At 43.7% G+C, this 7,468-nt stretch overlaps 1 long non-coding RNA gene across 1 annotated transcript; it reads right to left on the bottom strand.

Annotated features, from left to right (window-relative positions):
* Positions 1-1,370: 1,370 nt before the first annotated feature.
* LOC310702449 lies at positions 1,371-5,440 on the bottom strand. Its single transcript, XR_014523502.1, has 3 exons — positions 5,317-5,440; positions 2,586-2,653; positions 1,371-1,951 (listed from the first exon to the last, which is right to left on the bottom strand). It is a non-coding gene; the product is annotated as an uncharacterized lncRNA (long non-coding RNA).
* Positions 5,441-7,468: the final 2,028 nt, after the last annotated feature.

The following is a 7,468-nucleotide window of genomic DNA, read 5'->3' as shown; positions in this document are numbered from 1 at the left end:
CAGGGGGGACAAAGACTTTTGCCCCCCGCCAGCCTTCAGAAGAGGTCCTGGACCTCTTCTGAAGGCTGGCGGGGGGGCGAAAGTCTTTGCCCCCCCCGCCTGCCTTCAAAAGCTGTCCGGCCAAGGCTTCGCGGACCTCTCCGCAAGCAGCGGCAGCACTGCCGCTGTTTGCGGAGAGTTGCCGGCATGCCGAAGCCTGCGCGCACTGAGATCAGCGCGCCCAGGCTTCGCGGACCTCTCCTGCCTTCAAAAGCCGTCCGGGATAGCGGGAAGCGCTTCCCTGCTATCCCGGACTGCTTTTAAAATGCTGGCGGTGGGGAGCAAAGCCTTTCGGCCCCCGCCAGCCTTCCTGGACCTCTTCTGAAGGCCGGAGGGGGGGGGGAAAGGCTTTGCTCCCCACCGCTAGCATTTAAAAGAGGTCCCCGGAGATTTCCCTATGGGCTTTCGTCTTGCGAAGCAAGCCCATAGGGAAATTCGTTTTGCGAAGCGCCTCCAAAACGGAAAACCCTTTCGTCTAGCGGGTTTTCCGTCTTGCGAGGCGTTCGTCTTGCGGGGTACCACTGTACAGCAGCAGCCAGCCTTCTCTCCAGATTCTGATGACTGCCGGCCACTGTTTCTCGGGGTTCATTGATCAGCAAACTGTAGAGTTGGAAGGGGTCCTGAGGGTCTGATATGACTATCATTCTCTGAAATTTCCTCTCTGCCCCCCAGCGCCCTCTGAAGCTGACCACCACCCACCCACCCCACTTCGCCCCTCTACCTGCCAGGCAACTTTGAGGTGTTGGAAGCCGTGGTTGAAGAGCAGCTCCTGCAGCACCATCTGCACTGGCACATTGCGGTCAAAGGGCAAGCACAGCAGCCAGTGGAGGGGCTCGGGGCTGTGTGGGTCATTGCCCACCTGCATCTTGGGGTTGGCCCCTCCATGCGCCCCATGGCTGTGTGCCACCAAGAAGTGGAAGTGGAGAAGTGGCTTGCTGGGCACCTTGGTGGCCTGGCAGGTCGAGCTCAGGTCCAGCTGGAAGGAGCCATTTCCAGCACCAGGGGAGTTGTCACGGAAGGGAAACTACCCGCGGCTTCTGGTTCCACTCTGCCTTAATGGAGGCAGCTCCCACGACAGCAGGAGATTGTTGGTGAAGGAAAACCCAGGATGATTGAAGGTAATTATCATTGCAAATTCCCTCCAGGGACGGGGGGAGGGGGGGTGGACTTCATTCGCAGTTCGTCTCGGTACCTGGCTCTCGCTCAGGCATGGATTGTGGGAGGCAGGGAGGTGCTGAGTGCAAAAAAGTCTTACAAGGACAGGAAGAAACATCACGGACAAAATAAGCCTCCAAAAACCCTCCAATGCTACCAATAAGAAGCAGAGGTTCTCCAGTTAATTAGAGTTTAATTGGACAAAAGTACAGGCACATGCTAGAAGAGATGAGATCACAAACTGTGGAACAATAACAACTGCAAAGACTTTAAGGTTTGAATTTGAGATACGAGTAAGACTTCATTCGGTGCAAAAGATGATGTGTGGGGAGGGGCGCTTATGGTTTCTTTATTTAAAGTTTTCTTCTCTACATTTATGATTTGGCAACCCTCCTCTTAATGTTAGTTCAAAGTAGTTGTATTTGTACAAGCAAGGACGGAAGAAATTGGATTATCGATATGGAATGTAATATTAAACGGAACTGTGTGTGTAAAAAAACAAGAGAAAGGGAGGGAAGCTCTATTTTGCAAAAGGTTTATGATGGAAACTTAGAGCTGACTCTTCCCCATCCTTTATTATTTACGGAGTGAACTGAATAATGCTAAGAGGACTTGGAATTTAATTTAATTGGAAGTATAATTGCTCATTTATCTTCAGTTGGACAGAAGGATGAAAGGAGTCTGTGAACTTGCCAAGGAACTGATAAGGTTCACTACTGAGTCATCTGCAGTTCAACAGACCACTCTTCTTCCCAGGCTGAGAGGGAAAAGGGTAAAAACAGGTTATTTATTGGGACACAGTGATTTTTGCATCTGTTGTTAAAGTTGTAAAACAATGAAGCATGAAACGGAGCAATTTAGAAATTTCAGAAACAACAGTGGGATATCAGCTTTTCCCAAGGCATGATGGAGAACAGCAAGAACCGGGCGAAAGAGAGACATAACATCTTACAAGGACAGGAAGAAACATCACTGACAAAATAATTGCCACACACAGGAAGAACAAGGATATAGTTTGAGTTCCTCACTTGTAGTTTTATAAATTATTTAATGTGTCAACATGAATAGAAGTTATTGATATTGCAGTTGTTGTATAGGGGATTATTATTATGACCAGAATGTAATGGAAATTAATAAGATCTTGGAACACAGAAATAAATCAAACAATCAAGCCATCAATTCTAGCATGTGGGAGGCCATCTCATCTAAATTATATAATTCGGTATTTGAACAATTGGTATTGATAATTGTATTATAAATTGGTATTCCTATAATGAGGATACTATTAGATTGTAATTGAAAACTAATAAAAATTATTATCAAAAAAAGAGAAGGGAAACAACCTGCCGACCACCTCCATCACCTGGCACACAAATGGCACCACCTCTCACCCGGCCCGGCCTTGGCTGCTTCCGTTCCCTCCGCCGACTGGAAAGAAGAGCTGCGTTTCGAGGTTCCACTCTTCAGAAGGGCCCTGATAACAAAAAGCAGCAATTCTCACTCTCACACAAACATAAACACCTCATGCATTTGGAGTTTATAGTTGGATCAAGTCAAAGGTCTATAATCCTGCTCTCTCATCGACTCTGTGATACTAATGGTACCAAACAACACCCCCCTCCCAGACATTTAGCCAAAATTTAAAAATCCAGCTGGACAGAACTTTAAACTGTGAAAAAGAGGATGTGTCCAGGGGGAAATGAACATATGGCAACCCTAAACTAGTGCCTTCTCAAATCACTTCACAGCAAAGTACTGTTTCCTCAGATCTTCAGGCGCTCAGCTGCAGCTCTCACTCCTACAACTGGAGATGCCAGGGCAGAATACCTCACCCAGGTAAGCAAGGGAAGGAGAAATCTACCAAGCATAGCTGTGGCAAGGGTCTTTCATGCCCCCTTTGCCCCCTCCCCTCTCGCAGTATAGGATCACTGTCTTGGCTCTCCTGCTTTGGAGAAATAATCTTCAACAACAAGTAGCAGGGTCTCCTGTGCAGAAGACATGTTCCCCATATCCAGTCAATCTAGCTGTCAGTGGACACTCCACTCCAGCCATTGTTGATGCTGGTCAAGTAGTCCTGACTACATTTGTCCTGTAGGGTCACATCTTGGTCACATATCTTGGACACACTAAGCAGAACATCCCTAGCCAGTCAACAAGGTTTTCAGAGGAGGCCCTATATCACAATCAGTGGACTGCCTCCTTATTTTGTTTGTTTATTAATTAATGATATATCCCACCTTTCCTCCAAGGTGCTCAAGGTGGCCCACCCTGTGAAGTAGGCTAAGGTGAGAGATTGCAAGTGACTCATAATCACCCCATAAACTTCATGGCTGAGTGTGGATTTGAATTCCGGTCTCCCAGGTCCAACACCCTCAACACTGCACCACACTGGCTTTTGTCAGATTCCTCTTATGGCATCTCATGTAAGTCAACTGAACACAAGGCTTTTCTGCATGAGCTGGCAGGTGGTCAGAGGGGGTAGTTGAACTTTACTGACATTTGCTGCAAACTGTGCTAGAAATCCAAACTGGCCTCACCACCACTTTTAACCTGCAATATTAGCAGTGGACTACATTGCAGGGCTGTCATACGTAAGCCAATTCCTCTCAGCCACAGTCTGAATTATACAGATAACACACTGTATTGACACACAATATGCTATGAGTGTTATTTTGTCCAGAGGAAAGGATAGTCCCATGGTGTTAATGAATTGTTTCCAAAAGCAAAAGCAATATTCTATTAGGTAGTAAAAAGAATTTCTTCTGCAGCTGTGTTTGCTCCTTTGGCAAAATAGGATTAGAATCTTACTCAGGAGCAGCAGACATGGCAGCATTCGTTTACTTCCTAACCTTACTGACTGTGTCCTCCCCTTCTCTTGTCTTCTTACACCTCCCTCTTGATGTGTGTGGGCACACCCTCTCCCAATTATCTGGCTGGCTCTTGGGCTAGGGACCTTTGTTTTTCTTTTTGTTACTCTGTCAATGAACATGATGCATTGAAGGCTTAGTGTTCTGTTCATTTGCTGGATATATGAATAAATATTATGTATGTTTTAAATTGTAGTGGCTGCTTTTCCTCCCTTTATATTTTGTGGCAGCTAATTGCTTACAATAAATTCAGACTGATTTTTAACTTTAGGTAGGAAATATATCCAGGTACAGTACCCAGAGGCTTACAAGCGTTTTAGCAATTCAGATGCAATGCAATACATTAACCAGCGGAGGGTTACAGTCTGACACTGGGCGCTGAATGTTTGTCAGCCAGTTTCTTCAGATTATGAATTACAGAGCATTTCATGATACGACTAACCCCTCCAGCTTACACACACAGTTTTCTAGAAGCAGTAACATTGCTTCTACACAACGGTGTTTAGTCTTTTGAACGTGGTGAAAGCGTGCACACATACACAGAAGTAAATTTAATTGAAAGAAATGGGCTGTTCCATGTAACATGTTTAGGACAGTGAGGGGAAACCTGTGGCCCTCCAGACAGTGCTGGACTCCCAACGCCCATTATCCCTGACCCTTGGCCAGGCTGGCTGGGTTGAAGGAGCTCAACAGCGTTGGGGAAGGAGGGTCACCAGTTTGGGACATACACCCCAATCACACCCTTGCCATTTTTAAAGGTTTTGTTTGCATTTGATCTAGTTACCAGAAAGGCAAACTCCATTTCCCTCTAGCCTTTAAAATAAAAATAAAAAACAGCTGTGATTTAGATGCCTTTCAGTTGTCTCAGACCCGACCTAGATAAAACAATTTCTGATTTAAAGTGCTGGCAATCATGTTTGTTTGTTTCTTTGTTTGTTTTTATTTAGCAAGATTTATATATCTAATAATTTAAAAAAACACCTTGAAGTGGTTTACATTTAGGACTGGGGTTTAATAATACTTGCATTTTACCCTCCTTTACCCTTCCTCTAGCTATGGATTCACTTGTTTCCTATGTTGGCTAATATATAATTCTGTGTAAACCAAACTCATGTATATTTTAAACAATACGTTGTTTGAATAGTGGGTATCACAGTGCCCATGTACTTCCCCCCTTCTTGGAGCCATCACCACCACCACAACAACAACAACTGTATTTTACAAATAAATAGATTTGTGCACTTAGTTACCCCACCTGCTGTCTCAGAAACTCCCCAGTCATGTGAACTTTAAGTAAATGGTTCCTTTTTTTGTTCCTCTTCAAGTGCCCACAACTAGTGAGATTTTCAGTATTCAACCCTTGAAATCTGAAGGATGAAACTTGGGGCTACTTGAAATTGTTTAGTAATTACCAGAGAACCATCACTTATACAGAGACTAACGTGGGAGTGCATTTTCTATGACCCAGTCTCTTCCATATCCAATAACATGTAATTATCAAGCCTAAGAAGTCCAGCGAAGGATTGTTGAACTAACCTGACTTCCTCCCCGCCCCTTTTTTTGAACACTGAACTTAACAATAATGGACCTGGAGTAATAATTAACAGGCATTCCTATTCAACTACCTATACTTGTCCTAGGATCAGTGCTTTTTTTTGGGGGGGGGTACTCAAGACTACGCAGTACTGGCACCTCTTTTTTTAAAAAATGTGGTACTTACTGTAACAACTTCATGGTGAGTAGCATCACTAGTGCAAGAAATGTAGCATCTTCATGTATTTTAAGATTGAGGAGTGTAATCAGCTTATTCTCATGACAGAACTCTGAATGTATCTCAGCTTTATGTCTAGTTTTATACAGATTAATTCAAATACATGGACTTCCAGTTCTGCCTCTATTATAGCCCGTTCCTGTTTCCAGGTATGCCAAAAGAGTGTCTGCTTACTGTGACAGAACAGCAGGATTAGAACTGATTTGTTCTTACTAAATTGACTTATGCATGTTTTATGGCCTTTAGCTAATTACATCCATCCAGCTCAATACCTTACAAATAGTTACTATGTACATCCACCCAGCACCATTTTTAGATAATATGTATGCACTTAATCATGATTGATGATGAAATAAGCAGCCAATTTCTAGAGTTGTCTAGAATTGCAGTTGTAACCCAAGATGTAAAATAGTTGCATCTGACATGACTTTAGCTGGTCATATGGCAATTCTACATTTTAACTGTTTATCACATAATGCCCCTGCAAAAATGGTAACATATGAAGTTTCATTACATATAACTTGGTATGAGAAAGGCATGAATATATCAATAGATATTTATATGGATATTCCCAGGCCTATCTTCAATACCCTTACTTATAACTAAGTTCAATTCATTTAAGCAACACTTAATTCTTAATCATTGTGCTTAGGACCAGGTCACTGTTTGTTTGTTTGTTTTTTTAATATATATTTTATTCAGGATTTTCTTGTTTTACAGAAGTGTAGTGCCTCGTATTTTTTTCCCCATGTAACATTTTTACAAATCCGTTTCATTTGTTGAGGCATTAGGGGGAGAATAAAAGAAAAAAGAAAAAAGAAAGGGGGTGGAGAGAGGGAAGGTGGATAGGGGTGGGGTCAAGTGGCGGTGTTTCTATTATGTTTAATGTATGTAGAGTTTGGTGTCAGCGTTGCTTGTGTTGTTCACTTTGGTGGTGAGAGAGGTTGGGGTTGGCCTAGGGTGTGATTGTTTGCTTGTGATTGGCTGTGGTGATCTTTGTTTTCGTGTGTGGGTGAGGTGGGTGGGTGTTTTGGATCAGGTTAGCCATATTGATTTGTATGCTGTTGGTGGATTATTGTCACTGTCCTGTTGGGCTGTGTATGTGATAAAGGGGAGCCATACCGGGGTGAAGGCATCTTCTTCTGTTTGTCCCCGTGTCAGTATCAGTTTATTGGTTAATTTTTCTAGGAGGGCTGTTTCCCATACTATTTGGTACCATTGGTCCATGCTTACTCCTGACAGGTCTCTCCAGTGTCTGGTTATGGTGTTTCTGGCTGCTGAGAGCAGGTGGGTTATGAGTTCTTTGTGGTGTAAATGGGCATTGTTGTCTTGGAAGATGTTTAGTAGGGCCAATTCTGGGGTGATGTCTATTATTTGCTTAGTTATTTTACATATTTCTTGTATGGCTGTTGTCCAGAATAGTTGGATTTTGGGGCACTCCCACCACATGTGGAGGTATGTGCCTGTGGAGGTGCACCCTCTCCAGCATTTTGGTGAGGTTCCTGGGTGTATTAGCGCTAGTTTCCTTGGTGTTAGGTACCACCTGTAGGTGAGTTTCAGTGTGAGTTCTTTTCTTTTCGTTGATATGGATTTAAAGGGGGGTTTAGACCACATTCTGGTCCATTGAGTGGGGTTA

This window comes from Podarcis liolepis (assembly GCF_965112155.1).
Source record: "Podarcis liolepis genome assembly, chromosome: 3".
NCBI classification, from domain to species: domain Eukaryota; kingdom Metazoa; phylum Chordata; class Lepidosauria; order Squamata; family Lacertidae; genus Podarcis; species Podarcis liolepis.
Note: the sequence above shows the minus strand (reverse complement) of the source record. Positions and strands in the feature narration are given on the sequence as shown.